The sequence below is a fragment of the Nycticebus coucang genome, chromosome 21 (genome assembly GCF_027406575.1).
Source record: "Nycticebus coucang isolate mNycCou1 chromosome 21, mNycCou1.pri, whole genome shotgun sequence".
Classification (NCBI taxonomy): Eukaryota; Metazoa; Chordata; class Mammalia; order Primates; family Lorisidae; genus Nycticebus; species Nycticebus coucang.
In genome coordinates, this window is record NC_069800.1 from 17,605,569 (window position 1) to 17,622,621 (window position 17,053).

General features: G+C 46.6%; 1 long non-coding RNA gene and 1 other non-coding gene across 2 annotated transcripts; one reads left to right on the forward strand and one right to left on the reverse strand.

Annotated features, from left to right (window-relative positions):
• Window positions 1-7,990: 7,990 nt before the first annotated feature.
• Window positions 7,991-15,864, forward strand: LOC128573939 (uncharacterized). The gene is made up of 4 exons (XR_008376578.1): window positions 7,991-8,059; window positions 8,512-8,623; window positions 11,156-11,367; window positions 15,297-15,864. It is a non-coding gene; the product is annotated as an uncharacterized LOC128573939 (long non-coding RNA).
• LOC128574405 (small nucleolar RNA U13) lies at window positions 12,204-12,311 on the reverse strand. The gene has a single exon (XR_008376769.1). It is a non-coding gene; the product is annotated as a small nucleolar RNA U13 (small nucleolar RNA).
• Window positions 15,865-17,053: the final 1,189 nt, after the last annotated feature.

Consider the following 17,053-nt stretch of genomic DNA (forward strand, 5'->3'; position numbering starts at 1 on the left):
GTGAGCACTACTGCCTTCTGACCTGTGTCGGCTGCTTCATTCTGCTTAATCTTCAGCACTGCTCCTGCTGGTGGGGACAAGTACCCATCTTACCTATGGTGAAACTGAGGCCAAGAGAGCCTGAAGGCAGTGGGCTCAGTCCCGCCCATCTCCAAAGCCCATGGTTTACCCAGGGATACCATGATGAACCTCACAACTCTCTGTAGTTCTTCACTTCTGTTCATCAGCAAATACCCCACAAGCCATTGACTGACTAATTAGCAAGAGAGAAAAGAGGGGAGTCGAGATCTTTCCACTGTATCTTATTTCTGAAACTCTTGTAGATGTTTGCTTGTCCATTTGAAACTGTCTTGAGTGTGGGTTTTGGAAGGAAGCCCAGCCACCCCGAGGAGGACTTAGCAAAGGTTTCCCCTGGAATGGTGAAGGTTGCCCTTTGCTTCCCTAGCTCAGGAAAGTTGGGGTGTAGAGCGAGGACCCCACCATGGCTACTGGGCCAGCTGGAGCTTTTCTCCCCTTAGGGTGTGCCGATCGGGCCTGGGCATCTGCCAGCTTCCCCGGGCACAGACCTCGCCCATCAGGGTTGGTGGAGGGGTGTGGAGGTCCCTCAGAAGCCTGTCCACACTCAGAAGCCACATCCACCACTGTCACTTCACTGTTCCTTGAGCCACCCAGAGCCTCAGTTTCTCCATCTGTAAAACAAGAATGGTGTTATAAGCTGCTTCTTGGGATTGTTGTGGAGGCTGAGATGATTTATGATGTGACTGTCAACACCCCTGGATACTTGGTCAAGTTCTCTGCTCCCCAAGTGATCTCTGGAATAAGAGCCTCCCTATTTTCAAGAAGGATCTCACAACAGTCTTTCACACTGTAGGTGCTTCCAACTATTTTATTCTGGACGACTAAGTGCTGTGTAGACCAGATGTGTATCTGAAATGACCTCCGTCAGCGGTCATTTTGGCCATTTACCAAGGTCATCTGATGGATTTGCTAAAAAGGAGGCAAGGAAATTTGATCCAGATTTGGAACTGGTTCCCAAGGGTGTGGCATCACAGCATCGCACCATGCCTGTGAGCGAGTCTTTTGAGGACACTTAAGAAAGCCATACCATCAGTGCTTACATTATGGCGTGCACACATTGGGGACCTCCTAGATGAATGGAACAGACAGCTGCCCTAATGTTATGCAAATAGGTGCTCAAGGCTTGGGATAAAAATTCCAGCAAATGCATCCTACAGATTCCGAAAATGCTGCATCACCAAGAATCCAGAGAGGAGGAAAGAAGATGTGCTTGGGAAACTAAGGGATGACTAAAAAGGTGGCTCTGATGATGGCAAAAACCCTGAGAGCAAAGATGAGTTGGAAGAGCTGGAGTAAAATCGAGTCATGAAATGAGGGCAAAGAAAGCAAGTTTTCTAAATTAATTCATCATTAATACATAAACATGTGATTAGAGGTATGTATTAGCTGGGTGCGATGGCTCATGCCTGAAATCCCAGCACTCTGAGGCAGGTGGATCCCCTGAACTCAGGAGTTTGAGACCAGCCCAAGCAACATAGAGACCCTATCTCTAAAAAATAGCTGGGTGTTGTGGTGGGCACCTATAGTTCCAGCTTCTTGGGAGGCTGAGGCAAGAGAATTGCTTTGAGCCCAAGAGTTAGAGGTTGCTGTGCGCTATGATGCCACAGCACTCTATCCAGGGTGACACAGTGAGACCCTGTCTCAAAAAAAAAGTATATATTAGGTAAGTAATAAATTAAATGTTACAAATACATCTTTAGCTATTTTGTCTACTTTTAAAAAGATGATCTATTCACAAATCTTTTGGATCTTTTGAGTGGGAAAATGGGAATCATCATATTTTGGGGGTGTTTTATACTTGGGCACTGAGAAGGCCTGACTCCCAACTGTTGGTGCTTGTGAGTCTTTGTCCAGGGCTTCCTCTGGCTGCCTGCACTGGGGACTGCTGAAAGTGCCAGAGAATTAATACATCCCAGGAGTAGCCCTGAGCCAGTGGCTGATGGGATTGGGGTATGAATCCCCCAGCTACCCCGTCCCTGGCTGAGGTGATGCTGTGGTGTGTCTGGGCACTGGGCACTGGCTCCTCCGATTCCCTGGGGGTTAAGCTCCAGCTGCCCCAGTTGTAGCTTGCTCAAGGGCACACCCTTTGCTGGCTGCTTGCCATTCTGTCTTCCCTCCTAGTGCTTCCAGGATTCTCTCCAAATAAATAGATTGACTTGAATCCTGGCCTCAGAGCCTGCTTCCGGGGAAATCCAACCTACAAAAAGCACATGTAATAAAAGATAGCGATTGCTATAACCACTCACTATTATTTTGCTAAGGATCAGGAAAAGGAAGCGACCACTCTCAGCTATGTCCTCTGAGCTTGTGGGAGTCAGGCTAGGGGAATCTTGGAGGTCTGGTCAGGGGAGAGGCTGGCTGACTGTGGATTTATCTCACAGCAATCTCCAAGCAATATTCTCTCTCTGTCTTTCTCTCTCATTCAATTATACGCTTGAGTAGCTAAGCCAGAAATCTGTTCATCCAGAGCAATTAAAAGCTTCCTTTGCCAGACCTTGGGGATTTCTCTCTGATCAATGAGAAAAACACCACAGCTGGAAAACAGCCGAAACCAAGTACAGAACAGTCACATCTTAGCTGTTCAGATGGGTTAAAACATCATCAAGTTTTTTAAAAAAGATCCTTTTATTTTCCAATATGGGGTGATGATGGGAGAGGGATATGATATAAATGACTAGAAATTTCTCATTTGTTTTCCTGCCCTCTTGCCTCCAAACTGGAATTGATTTGCAAAAATTTGTATGGGGCTCCACTTGTCAGATCATGAGAGGCGGTAAGGTATTTGTTATATTTATGATTAAAAATAAGATAATAACAACAGGAATCATATAACACATGGTTAGAATGTGCTGGTTTCTGTGCTAGGAGCATCCCATATGTTGTTGCAGCTGACTAATGATGCTGTGAAGAGGTCACTGTTATTACCTCTGTCTTCATAATGCAGCTACTTAGATTCAGAGAGGTTAAGTAACTTGTCTGAGATCACACAGCCAGGAAATCACAGAATGGCGTTCCAAACCTAGGCATTCTGGCTTCAAAGCCTGGGTTCTTAACCATGAGAAGAGCAAATTGGCTTTGCACACCAGGAGGGAAGAATGATTTGGCTAGGAAGGGATGTGTTCATGGGTCTCTTCCCCTCCCCCTCGCCCCTCACTGGGAAGGTCCCTCCCACCTCCACTGTCCTGCTCTGCCAACATCTGGCTTTTGTGACAGGCTGTAGCCTTGGTTCCGGAAAGTGTGCCCTTTCTAAGAAGGGGGGAGTATTAGTCCAGCTCGGGCAATCAGCCCAAAGTTCATTTTGTGTAATTCTGGGCAGCCTGCCCAGTTTTCTTCCTGGAGTACAGCTGGTCAGATGGTCCCTGGATTTTCCATGCTTCCTGGAGCAGGGTGGGTGGGAAGCTGGGAGCTGGGCATGTGACCTATGGCAGACACCTTTGGGGCTTGTTGGGGGTAGACGCTCTCCCTAAGTCCTGCTTGTTTGTCTTCTCCAGGGGCCCCAGGGGCTGTGTATCGGGCGGGGCCTCATGAAACTCCTAGAGAGTCTGGCAGATTCTGGTCAACAGTCATGGGGAGTGCTGTGACCTGGACGTGTCAGCTGGAGCTGGGGGCCTGTCTGTGTGGTTGCTTTAGGATAACCAGATTTATCACATCGGGGCTCAGGGCCTCAAAGGCACATCCCAGAGAGAGAAACCTTATGAAGTCAAATGGCCTTGTCCAACCATAAGCTCCAAGCATGAGGATGAAGTGACCCAACATCTTTCCTGGGGGGCTCCTGCAGCTGAGTTGGTCCCAGAGGCCTGCCGAGGTTCAATGTGCAAGAACTCCCCACAGGGCTGTGCCAAGGCAGCATTGTGCAAGAGCAAGCAGGATGGGAGATGCTATGGTGGCCACTTTTGGAAAATGCCATCTGCCACTGGCGGTAATAGATTTCTGTCCTGGAGAACAAGATCCTCCATTTGCAACCAATGAGCCCAGCAAGCTCCCTTGGTTCCTGTTGACTACTTCCTTTAATGGTTTTAGGATGAGCCCAAGACTGGGGCAGGTTTGAGGGACCTGGACACCCTTTGAACGTCTCCTGTTTCTCCCATGTCCCTCCAGCAGGAGGAGTGAGGCAGAGCAGGGAAGGGAATAATCTGTGCCTTGAGGCCAGCGATGTCTGTCCCTCCCAGAATTTCCATCGCCCGCTCCTGCATCCATCCACTTCTTCCCCTTGTCCCCTCCTTACGGTCAAAGTTGTTCTTGGCATCATCCATCCTCCTTGAAGGCACTACTGACACCCTCTTTCGGCCTCTCACTGACCTGGGCATCTTCACTCCTCTGAAGTGGCTGTCACTGTGGTTACCAGTCACCCCCTGGTAACCACCTCACCAAATCCTTTCTCATCTAATCTTGTTGACGTGGCCTCTCTGTAGCTGTGAATGGGAGCGGCCTTCCTTACCAGAGCTCCTTCTTATGGGCTCCACATCTCTCCCCCGTCTCAGACTGGCTCCTTCTTTCCCGGGCTGTGTCCTTGGTTCTCTTCTCTCCTTTACCCTCGCTTAGCACTGACTGCATAATCCATTCCCTTCTCTCCTACTTTTCTACTTACGTCATAAGCTCTGTTTTTGTTTTTCTCTTTCTTTTTTTTTGAGAGACATGGTGTCATGATCCTCCTGCCTCAGCTTCCCGAGTAGGTGGGGCCTACAGGTGCACACCATGCTCAGCTTGTTTCTCTCTTTTTAATTTCTTATAGAGGTAGGTGTCACTACATTGTTCAAGCTGATCTTGAACTCCTGGTCTCAAGCAATCCTCTGACCTTGGCCTCCCAAAGTGCTGGGATTACAGGTGCAAGTTCCCATGCCTGGCCTTTACCTCACAAACATCCCAACCCAGCTGCTGCTCCCTGGTCATCTCAGATTTACTGGGCCAAAGTTCAACTCAGTATCTGCTTCCTACTTTTTTTTTTTTTTTTGAGACAGAGTCTCACTTGTCACCTTGGTAGAGTGCCCTAACATCACAGCTCACAGCAACCTCAAACTCTTTGGGCTCAAGCCATCCTCTTGCCTCGGACTCCTGCTGGGACTACAGGTAGCTGCCATAATGCCTGGCCATTTTTAGAGACAGGGTCTCACTCTTGCTTAGGCTGGTCTTGAACCTGTGAGCTCAGGCAATCCACCCACCTCAGCCTCCCAGAGTGCTAGGATTACAGGTGTGAGCCACCGTTCCTGGTCTCTGCTTCCCATTTTGACTTATTTCTCCCCATATCACTGAGTGTCACCTTACAGCCTGTCTAGGCAGAAACCCTAGAGCGGCAGGTTCTCAATCTGTGGGTCACGACCCATAGGAACTGTATTAAAGGGTTGAGGCATTAGGAAGGTTTAGAACCACTGTCCTAGAGTCTAACAGGTGTCCAACGTGTGGCCTGTGGGCCACACGTGGATTATTTGAGGCCTCTTTTGCCTATGATACCGTGAAAATATGCACGGACCTTATTTTTTGCTCATCTGTCCTTAGTATTTGTGTATTTGATATGTGCCCTAAGACAACTCTTCTTCCAATTTGTGGCAGAAAAGAAAAAAGGTCGGACACACTTAAGGACTTAGCGCATTCCTTTTCCTCCACCACATTTCAAGTGTATATAGTTCCAGCAAGTCTATGGCAAGAATGTGTCTTCTTTTTTAAAAGAAGCAGTATTTATCTATTTATTTACTTACCATTTTTTCGAGACAGAGTCCCACTTTTTTCACTGTGGGTAGAGTGCAGCAGCGTCACAGCTCACAGCAACCTCAAACTCCTGGGCTCAAAAGATTGTCCTGCCTCAGCCTCTGAGTAGCTGGGAGGTGCCTACCACAACGCCCAGCTAGTTTTTCTACTTTTAGTAAAAAAGATGGGTCTCTCTCTTGCTCAGGCTGGTCTCAATCCTCCCAGAGTACTAGGATTACAGATGTGAGCACTGATGCCCAGATTCAGAATATTTTTTGAACATCCGTTCCCTCGGTTAGCAAACCCTGACTGAGTGGAGTCACAGCAGGAAGCATAGTCCTTATAGACTAGAGCAGTGATTCCCAACCTTCCTAATGCCGCACCCCTTTAATACAGTTCCTGTGGGTCGTGACCCACAGGTTGAGAACTGCTGGTCTACAGCATGTGGTGGTAAATGGTGTGAGGCGGCAGGCTGGGTGAGGGTTGGGAGAGGAGGGGAGTTGCCTTCTGTCAGGCAGACAACCAGGTGGCCCTCAGTGAAGACTAAGAGGAAATGCAGTCAGCCAGCTGGCCACTGGGCCTGTCTTCTCTGCTCTGTGGCCATACTCCTCTTTCTCTCCCCAGTCATGGGTCACCTTCCCGCTGAACTCTTCCTCTACGCCCACCCTCCCCTCTCCACCTCCTTTTAGTGACTTCCTGTCTCCCTTAGGATAAATTTCAAATGCCTAACTGTGGCACGCAAGGTGTCCGCAACTCTCCCCGAACCTATTTTCCCCGCTGAGTCCTGCGGCCAGCACAATTCTAAGGTGGCCTTATGATCTCCACTTTGCTGTTACCCCCGGTAGAATCCTGCCCTCTCCACTGCAGGTAAATCCTGTGACTTGCTTCTAGGAAGAAGCAAGAATATAGGCTATCACTCCCTTTATGTTCTATAAGATTCTGTCTTAGCAGATTTCATGGAGACTCTGCTGGCCTTGTAAAGGCAAATAGCCATGCTGAGAACTGCCCGTGGAGCGGCCCTGTAGCCGCTGCAGTGACCTGTAGGAGCTGAGGGCAGCTCCGAGCCACTGGGAGGCTCAGGCTCTCAGTCCTGTGACTATAAGGTCCCGACAACAACCTGGTTGGATGTGGGAACTGATTCCTCCCTGGCAAGCCTCAGGTGGGGCACAGTCCTGGCTCACACCGTGTGCAGGAGGCTCTGAGCTGAGGACCCACCTTCGCTGTGCCCAGACCTGTGGCCTGAGAGGCAATACTTGTGTGTTACCTTAAGCCTCTTGTGTGTGGTGGGTGTCGCACAGCACTCACTCTTCACATGCTCTGGGAGCCCTCAGGCCGGCCCTGCTCCTAGACTATGTGCACAAATTCTCTAGTCCTACAGTTTCTCTGTGGTGAGATCGTGTTTGTCCTTCAAAGCCCCATTCAGATGCACCCTCTCCTTCATGTTCTAGGGACACCCAGGCCCGTCTTCCTCTCTCAGCCCCCGGGCCAGTTCTCGCCTCCCTTAAACACAGGTGGCATCAGGTGGCATTGTGTGCATGATAGTCCCCACCCTTACTCTTTTTTCCATCTCCAGGTCGAGCTCTGTGTCCAGCTCCCAGCAAATCAAGGGCTCCTAACTCAGTATAAGTGAGTGTGTGAACAGGCTTGATGTAATAACCTATAAGTTCCAAGTTTTGTTTGGCTAATGATCCTTAGGGGCATTTTTTTTCTGGGTCTCTATCCTTATCAGACTCTCAAAGAGGCTTGAGGTCCTGAAAAAATTAAGACTGATTGGAGCAGGGTGTCCGTACAGGGCTCCTGAATTTGAGCCACTGAGTTGTGGCCCACTGAGGGTTCCCAGTTCAGCCTTCTCACTAATTGCAGCTTTGCTGGAGAAATAGTGTTTTGCAGGAGAGCTGCTGTTTTGACATCTGTAAAAGTGTAGTCCTGTTGGGAGCCCCAGGTTCCAACTAGGGAAAAAGATGTTCCAGCCTGGGGCAAGAGAGTGTGGACGGGCCAAGCAGAGGTTCAGGGAAGCCCAGAACTCCGCAGAACAAACAGAATGCAGAGTCCTGGGGACACTGGGTGCAGGAAGGCCCTGGAAGCTGCCTAATCCTGCACTGCCCCTTTAACTGTGCCAGGTGCCAGGATAACTATCCTCACTGCCACTCCTCCCCACCGCCTCCGCTCCCCTGTGCTCTAGAGGACTGCCTTTGGCGGTGCCAGTGTATTTTTAGCCCTCCAGCAAGTGGAACAAAGCGCTCTGAGTGGCACTGTTTCCCTCTTGGCTGCGGGCAACACTCAGCAGTTCCCTGAGAAGGTGCAAGGCCCCTTTCCAGTGCAGTGGGGCTGTGGGTCCCACTCCTTCCTTTCCCCCAGGCTTTCCCCTCAGAGGCTTGGGATAGGGACGTCCTCATCAGCTAGACAGGGGCCTGGGATGTGTGCCCAGGTTGGCTTGGGGGAGAGATCGAGTGGGCTGGCTTTTCACTAGGAGAGAAGGCTCACAGCACAGGGCTGGAGGCTCGCTTGGCCGGGCTCTCAAGGTGAGAAAATGGTGTGTCCCGGGACAACCTGGAGACAGGTAGCCAGGCAGGGAGCTCTAGCTCAGGGAGCTAGGAGGATGGGTGAGCCCCAGAGCCCAGCCAGAGCAGCTGCTGTCCCTGAAGACGGTGGAGAGGGGAGGTGTGTGGTAGAGGGGCAGGAAGCTGCTGGTGACCAGTGAGGAGCACTCAAGGTCAACCTTGAGCATTGATCTGCTAAATATTTGCTTAGATCACTGACCTGGTGGACATCCTGCTCTCACCCCCTCCCTAGCCTTGACCTGACACCCCAAACCCCCAATCTGGGAGGGGTGGACATCGTTTCCTCAGAAGACTGTCTCCAGGTGGGTGTGGGGCATGGGCTGGGGGTGAGGGTGGACAGGCTGGGGCTGGGGCGGTGTCCTTACCCAGCAAACCTTTGTTTGAAGTTGCTGCCTCAGCGGAGGTAGTCTAAAGTGATCAAGGTTCACCCTTGCTGTTCACATAGAACCAAACTCCATGAGAACAAGCCACCCGGCTCCCTCCCCACCAGAGCCATGCTGACCACAAACCCAGAAAGAGGGAGGCCTTGCTTCTTAGAGCAGACAGGAGAAGGCCTTTGGCCAAGGCCTGGAAAGAATTTTTTCTCTCTCTCATCATTCACAGACACAGACATACACATCATTCCCCCAAGTGCCCACCCTGGGTGACTGAACTCTGTACAGGCACTATCCTCAGAGTCATTGTAACCCTTGGGTCACTTTGCTCCGTATTATTGAGTTGGAAACTAGGATTCAGAAAGATTAAGCGACTTGTCCAAGCTCACGAATGACCTGCTGCACCCAAGAAGGGAAGAAAAGGACTGCCTTCTCTGAGCTTCTAGAGCAGTGTTTTTTCAACTTTTTTCATTTTATGGCCCACTTGAGCCTATAGTTAAAAAAACACTTACATTATGTTGATCCAAAAAAAAAAAGATTTAAAAAATATACTTACTGTGCTTTGAACTTCTTTCAAAAATAATTTAATGACATGTAAACATTTTCCTGGCACATCAGCTGAAAGTCACCACCCTAGAGCTAGGGGAGAGGTGGGGCAGAGCCGCCATGCCCGCAGGACCAATCGTTTCCCAAAATTGCTTCTGTACAGAGAATTAAACTGACTTGATTAAGTCATTATTGTTTGGGTTTTCTGTCACTTGAAACCAAATTGATACTAAATATAATGCTTGTGTCCGGCTGCCCACCCTGCCTGTGCCGGTGCTGCTCTCTCTGGCTGCAGCCTTTTCCTTCTGGCTGTGGCTGTCTCTATTTTCCCCTCAAGGCCCAGCTAGAAAGACCACCCTCTCTGTGATGCCTTGTCTGATGTCTGCCCCCTTGGGAACTATGAGCTCCTTGTCCTTCTAAGTTTCCTGACTCTCAGTTTACTTCTGTGGTTGAAATCATCCAGCCTGCTTCATGTGTTTTAATTCTTTACTGTGTATCTATCTTACTCAGTAGACTGGAAGAGGTGGTGTTTGCTTTGGCTTAATGGCAGTGATGTGCTGGTAAACCAGCTCTCTGGGAGAAAAAGCGCTCTGATTTGTAGCACTAGTCACTTCTCATGGTGCAGATACTCCTACCATGGCCAATTTCAAGCCATGATGGTTTAACAATGGGCTTACAAAATTTCTGAATATTTAACAATTGGCTCTCATGAGCCAGTGCTGGCAGGCTCTGGCTTGCTACTACTTACACAGGTCTACCTGCTACTTAGGCTTAAGGTTTGCACTTAGTAGGTCTACAACAGGCTAGTGCCACAAATCCTTAGTGGGGTGATTATTTTACTCAACCTTTTCCCCCCTGAACCCCCTTCTTTTTTTCCAGAAGAATTTAGAAAGGATGTCGGGGAAGATCTTTTGTAAATATAGTGACAATCCTTCTCTCTTCCCTATATCTCTGCCCCATTGTGTTGTGAATTTTCAGCTTCCGGACTGATTTCCAGTCCTTGAATCAGGAATGACCTTTTGACTTAGCCATTGGAATATGTTGGGAGTGACTTTATGACAATTCTAAGACTGAGCCTCAAGAGGCCCTGAGTACATCTGCTCTTGTCTTGGGATCCTGCCAGTTACCACACATAAAGCTCCGGCTGTCCTCTGAGAATGACAGACCACAAGGCATACCCTCTTGTGAGCCATCTAGATTAGCTGGGCCCAGGAAACCCAGCAGCTTGCCAAAGATGTATGAGTGAGTTTAGCTGGGAACCAGAAGAGTCATCCAGCTGAGCCCAATCCAAATTCCTAAAGTGAGGAATTGTGAGCAAATACACGGCGGTTGTTTTAAACAACTAAATTTTGGAGTGGTTGTGCTGCAAAAGCTAATGGATATACCATCCTTACATTCAGAAGTGGCTCGGCTTTTGCTTGGAATGTCTACCTATATCTGAGTGGGGTAGAGACAGCCTCCTGCTCTCAGCCATGAGTAAGGACATCAGGCATCAGAACTGCTGACCCTTTGCCCCTAGAACATGGGTTCTTGTAGAGGCTTACGTCGCAGCCCTGACAAACACGGCCTATAGGAGCTCAGAAGATATGGACCCCCTGGCTCCCTGATGGAGTTAGACAGGAGGCAAGGAGTTTATGGCTGCAGACCTGAGTCAGGTGATCTCTTCTCCTCTTTGGTTTTTCTTGTGCTAGGAAGTCATGGGGCTGGGAGCTGCCTTTTTCCTACTGATCAATTAAGCTTTAATTCCCTTCTTCTGGGAAATGGATGGCCAGGAACCGAAACTCACAAATTCTTCCCTTTTCTGCCCCATAGCATGATGATAGTGATGGTTATTTTTTTGGTCCTAACATATTTGGGTGGGAAAGATGAAAAGAGCAGTGTCTTGAACCAAACTTAATACATTTCTACTTTCAGTTCAGGAGTAAAATCTTTCTTGTAATCTGTGAAGGAGTGTGTGAAAAACCAAACCCAAACCGACCTGCCCTCCAGCTTTGAACTATTGAAACTCTGTAGCAGAAAGGAGGCATTCAGAGAAGGGGAGAGGAAGCAGGCCATGAAACAGAATTGCAGCTGTGTGCAGTGGTGGTGTGTGATTCCCCTCTACCCAGCTGTGTGAGCTTGGTTGGGTAAGTCACTTGACCCCTCTAGGACTACATATCACATAGGGCTGGACTGGGGAGCTCCATGATCTCTTTATGATAGAGAACTTTTACTAATTTAAAGGGAAAAGCCAGGGAGGGCCAGAGGGGCTCCTGACATTTGAATGTTTACCCTCAGAGGTGTGTACTGACCCTGTGCCATTGGCGCACAAAACACTTATTGTGATGTCATGAAAGTAGTGGTGGCAACACACCCTGGTGCCTGTCCCAGCTTGTATTTGACCTCGGGGCACCATGAGAATGTACACTCCCAACATTAACGTTGCCATCATTGAGCAACATGGCATCTTTCATTGATAATCTCTGTGACCCTGGCAGATTACTCCACCTCCCTGATCTTACATTTTTAATTCCAAAGCAGTGTTTTTCAACCTTTTTGTAAATCTTATGGCACACTTGAGCCTATAATTAAATTTCCACGTCCCACTTAGCATCATGTTGACTAAAGAAAAAAAAAAAGAGTACGAAAAAGAATATACTTACTGTGCTTTGAACTTCTTTTTTTTTTTTTTGTAGAGACAGAGTCTCACCTTATTGCCCTCGGTAGAGTGCCGTGGCGTCACACAGCTCACAGCAACCTCCAAATCCTTGGGCTTAGGCGATTCTCTTGCCTCAGCCTCCCGAGTAGCTGGGACTACAGGCGCCCGCCACAACGTCCGGCTATTTTTTTGTTGCAGTTTGGCCGGGGCTGGGTTTGAACCCGCCACCCTCAGCATATGGGGCCGGCGCCCTACCCGCTGAGCCACAGGCGCCACACCGCTTTGAACTTCTTTTGAAAATAATTTATTTAATTATTTTTTTCATGTCAGATGGGTAATGTGCCGATGTCATAACAAGATTTGTGTGTGGGAGGCACATTGCACGCATGCACATGAAAACCCAATCATCACGCTTATTAATTGCAAAAGGATCTATTAATTATCTTTAAAAATTTTTTAGGCCAGGCACGGTGGCTCATATCTGTAATCCTAGGACTCTGGGAGGCCAAAGCAGGCAGATTGCCTGAGCTCACAAGTTTGAGAAAAGCCTGAGATAGAGCAAGACCCCATCTCTAAAAATAACCAGGCATTGTAGCAGCCACCTGTAGTCCCCACTACTTAGGAGGCCGAGGCAGGAGGATCCCTTGAGCCAAAGAGTGTGAAGTTGCTGTGAGCTATGACACCACCGCACTCTACCAAGGGTGACAAAGTGAGACTCTGTCTCAAATAAATAAATAAATAAAATCTTTCGTGACAAATCTAAGATCCTCTCATGGCATACCAGTTGAAAATCACTGCTCTAAAGTATGATGCCATGTGAAGCTTTTACAATAGTGACCACAATGAATATTGAATGAAAACATATATAGTGATACTGTATGGTTTATAACATACAACATATACAGAAGTTCATTTATGGAAATTTTTGTTGACCTGAAGGTCTAATTTGGCTCCAAGCAGCCACACTACGTATCAAACCTTCTGGGATGTTCTCATTTTCAGTTTCAGAGACTTTTTGTTTTCTGTTTTAGGTGGACACCTGGGACTTTTTTTTTTTTTTATTGTTGGGGATTCATTGAGGGTACAATAAGCCAGGTTACACTGATTGCAATTGTTAGGTAAAGTCCCTCTTGCAATCATGTCTGGCCCCCATAAAGTGTGACACACACCAAGGCCCCACCCTCCTCCCTCCATCCCTCTTTCTGCTCCCCCCCCCATAACCTTAATTGTCATTAATTGTCCTCATATCAAAATTGAGTACATAGGATTCATGCTTCTCCATTCTTGTGATGCTTTACTAAGAATAATGTCTTCCACATCCATCCAGGTTAATACGAAGGATGTAAAGTCTCCATTTTTTTTAATGGCTGATTAGTATTCCATGGTATACATATACCACAGCTTGTTAATCCATTCCTGGGTTGGTGGGCATTTAGGCTGTTTCCACATTTTGGCGATTGTAAATTGAGCTGCAATAAACAGTCTAGTACAAGTGTCCTTATGATAAAAGGATTTCTTTCCTTCTGGGTAGATGCCCAGTAATGGGATTGCAGGATCAAATGGGAGGTCTAGCTTGAGTGCTTTGAGGTTTCTCCATACTTCCTTCCAGAAAGGTTGTACTAGTTTGCAGTCCCACCAGCAGTGTAAAAGTGTTCCCTTCTCTCCACATCCACGCCAGCATCTGTAGTTTTGAGATTTTGTGATGTGGGCCATTCTCACGGGGGTTAGATGATATCTCAGGGTTGTTTTGATTTGCATTTCTCTAATATATAGAGATGATGAACATTTTTTCATGTGTTTGTTAGCCATTCGTCTGTCGTCTTTAGAGAAAGTTCTATTCATGTCTCTTGCCCATTGATATAAGGGATTGTTGGCTTTTTTCATGTGGATTAATTTGAGTTATCTATAGATCCTAGTTATCAAGCTTTTGTCTGATTGAAAATATGCAAAGATCCTTTCCCATTGTGTAAGTTGTCTCTTTGCTTTGGTTATTGTCTCCTTAGCTGTACAGAAGCTTTTCAGTTTAATGAAGTCCCATTTGTTTATTTTTGTTGTTGTTGCAATTGCCATGGCAGTCCTCTTCATGAAGTCTTTCCCCAGGCCAATATCTTCCAGTGTTTTTCCTATGCTTTCTTGGAGGATTTTTATTGTTTCATGCCTTAAGTTTAAGTCCTTTATCCATCTTGAATCAATTTTTGTGAGTGGGGAAAGGTGTGGGTCCAGTTTCAGTCTTTTACATGTAGACATCCAGTTCTCCCAACACCATTTATTGAATAGGGAGTCTTTCCCCCAAGGTATGTTCTTGGTTGGTTTATCAAAGATTAGGTGGTTGTAAAATGCTAGTTTCATTTCTTGGTTTTCAATTCGATTCCAAGTGTCTATGTCTCTGTTTTTGTGCCAGTACCATGCTGTCTTGAGCACTATGGCTTTGTAGTACAGACTAAAATCTGGTATGCTGATGCCCCCAGCTTTATTTTTGTTACAGAGAACTTGCCTTAGCTATACGGGGTTTTTTCCGGTTCCATACAAAACGCAGAATCATTTTTTCCAAATCTTGAAAGTACGATGTTGGTATTTTGATAGGAATGGCATTGAATAGGTAGATTGCTTTGGGAAGTATAGACATTTTAACAATGTTGATTCTTCCCATCCATGAGCATGGTGTGTTCTTCCATTTGTTAATATCCTCTGCTATTTCCTTTCTGAGGATTTCATAGTTTTCTTTATAGAGGTCCTTCATCTCCTTCGTTAGGTATATTCCTAGGTATTTCATTTTCTTTGAGACTATGGTGAAGGGAGTTGTGTCCTTAATTAGCTTCTCATCTTGACTGTTATTGGTGTATACAAAGGCTACTGACTTGTGGACATTGATTTTATATCCTGAAACATTACTGTATTTTTTGATGACTTCTAGGAGTCTTGTGGTTGAGTCTTTGGGGTTCTCTAAGTATAAGATCATGTCGTCAGCAAAGAGGGAGAGTTTGACCTCCTCTGCTCCGATTTGGATTCCCTTTATTTCCTTGTCTTGCCTAATTGTATTGGCTAGAACTTCCAGCACTACGTTGAATAGTAAAGGTGACAGAGGACAACCTTGTCTGGTTCCAGTTCTAAGAGGAAAAGCTTTCAGTTTTACTCCATTCAGTAAAATATTGGCTGTGGGTTTGTCATAGATAGCTTCAATCAGTTTTAGAAATGTGCCACCTATGCCTATACTCTTCAGTGTTCTAATTAGAAAAGGATGCTGGATTTTATCAAATGCTTTTTCTGCATCTATTGAGAGGATCATGTGATCTTTATTTTTGCCTCTGCTAATATGGTGGATAACGTTTACAGACTTGTGTATGTTAAACCAGCCTTGCATCCCTTTTTTTTTTTTTTTTTTACTTTAATATGTAATTTTGTGTGTGTGTTTTATAGGAACACCTTGGGCACTTATGTCAGAGAATTGTTAAAAGAATTAAATGAAATGTTCTACCTGAAGCATGAAGCTTAGTGCCTGTAGTTGGTCAATCAACAGCAGTTGCTAACGTTGTTGCCCCCATAACACTGGACGTTCACTCCTGCTATGGAGAGTCTGGTCCCCAGCTCTGGTGGCCAGGACCACTAAGAACTGATGAGCAGGGAAGGTCAAGTGTTGGGAATACGGATGGCATGGTTCCTCAAACCTCAGGTCATTTCCTCACCTAAAGTCATCCCCCCTCCATCTGCTCCTGTTTTGGGAACAGGGTGACAGAGCCTTCTCCCTTGCCGCCCATACCCGCCATTGCTGAACGGATCAGAAAAGACTCAAAGATGTCCTTAAGGAACTAAAGTTCTTTTGATACTGGGAAATCCCCCAGGCAACCTAGAACTCCATGAGTTCAACACAGAAGGTGTTAAAGTGGTCTACTTGTCCCCAAACACAATATCTCCAACTCAGCCTCTAGATCAGTGGGTCATAAGGACCTTTCGGGTTTATTACACATGGGGCTCTATGGAAAAGATTGTCAATGCTGTGGAAGGGAACCCTGATAGAACATCACGAGTGTTGGGAAGGGTTACGCCATTGTTATAGAAAAAGCTGTAAAACCCACCAAGCCTGAAACAATAACTTCCTGCTGGAGAAAACTGTGTCCAGGTGTTGTACATGACTTCATAGGATTTACAACATAGCCCATCAAGGAAATCTTTCAAAGAGATTGGGGAGATGGCAAAAAAGGTGGGAAGTAGAGGGTTTTGAGATAATGGATCTTGGGGAAATTACAGAGCTAATAGACACCACACCAGAGGAACAAACAGAACACAACTTGATGGAGATGGGGGCTTCTGAACCAGGGCCAGCTGAGGAGGAGGAAGGAGAAGCAGCTGTGCTGGGAGACAGACTGGGCCTTTGACTTCTTTTACAACATGGACCCTATATGGACACTGCAACTGAAGCAAGTGGTGGAGGAAGGACTGGTATTACATAGAGACATTTTCAGAGAAATGGTTAAAGGAAAACTATCAGACAGAAATTATTATGTATTTCTGCAAGGTTACCCCAAGAGTTCCTGCCTCTTCTGCCTCCCCTTTCACCTCCTCTGCCCCCCACAGCAAGACCAGCCCCTTCTCTTCTTCTCCTCCTCAGCCTACTCAGTGTGAGGATGATGTGGACGAAGACCTTTATGATTTCCCATTTCCACTTAATGAATAGTAAACACATTCTTTTCTGTATTATGTTCTTGACGTTTTCTTTTCTCCAGCTTACTTTCTTGTAAGAATACAGTGCATACTACATAAAGCACACAACATATGTGTTAATCAACTGTTTATATTATCACTGAGGCTCCTAGTCACAGTAGGCTATAAGTAAAGTTTTGGAGAGTCTGAAGTTATGCGTGGATTTTCAACTGTGTAAGGGATTGGTGCCCCTAAGCACTTTGTTGTTCAAGGGCCAACTCTAGTTTCTTGTATTAATTCACTATTGAACTATTTGGCCTGGAGCCCAGGATCTGATGGGATCCTGACCTTGCAGCTTCCATAGTCATTCACCTAAGTATATCTGAATATTCTGAATTTTCATGGGAGTCTTTTCTGAGGCAATTTCCCTACTGAATCTGTCCTAGAAGGCAAATGGCCATACTTCCTGGTCAACTTTTAGCAAAAATGGTCGTAATTATTCCCATCCATTTATCATAACTGCTTCCCAATGTGAC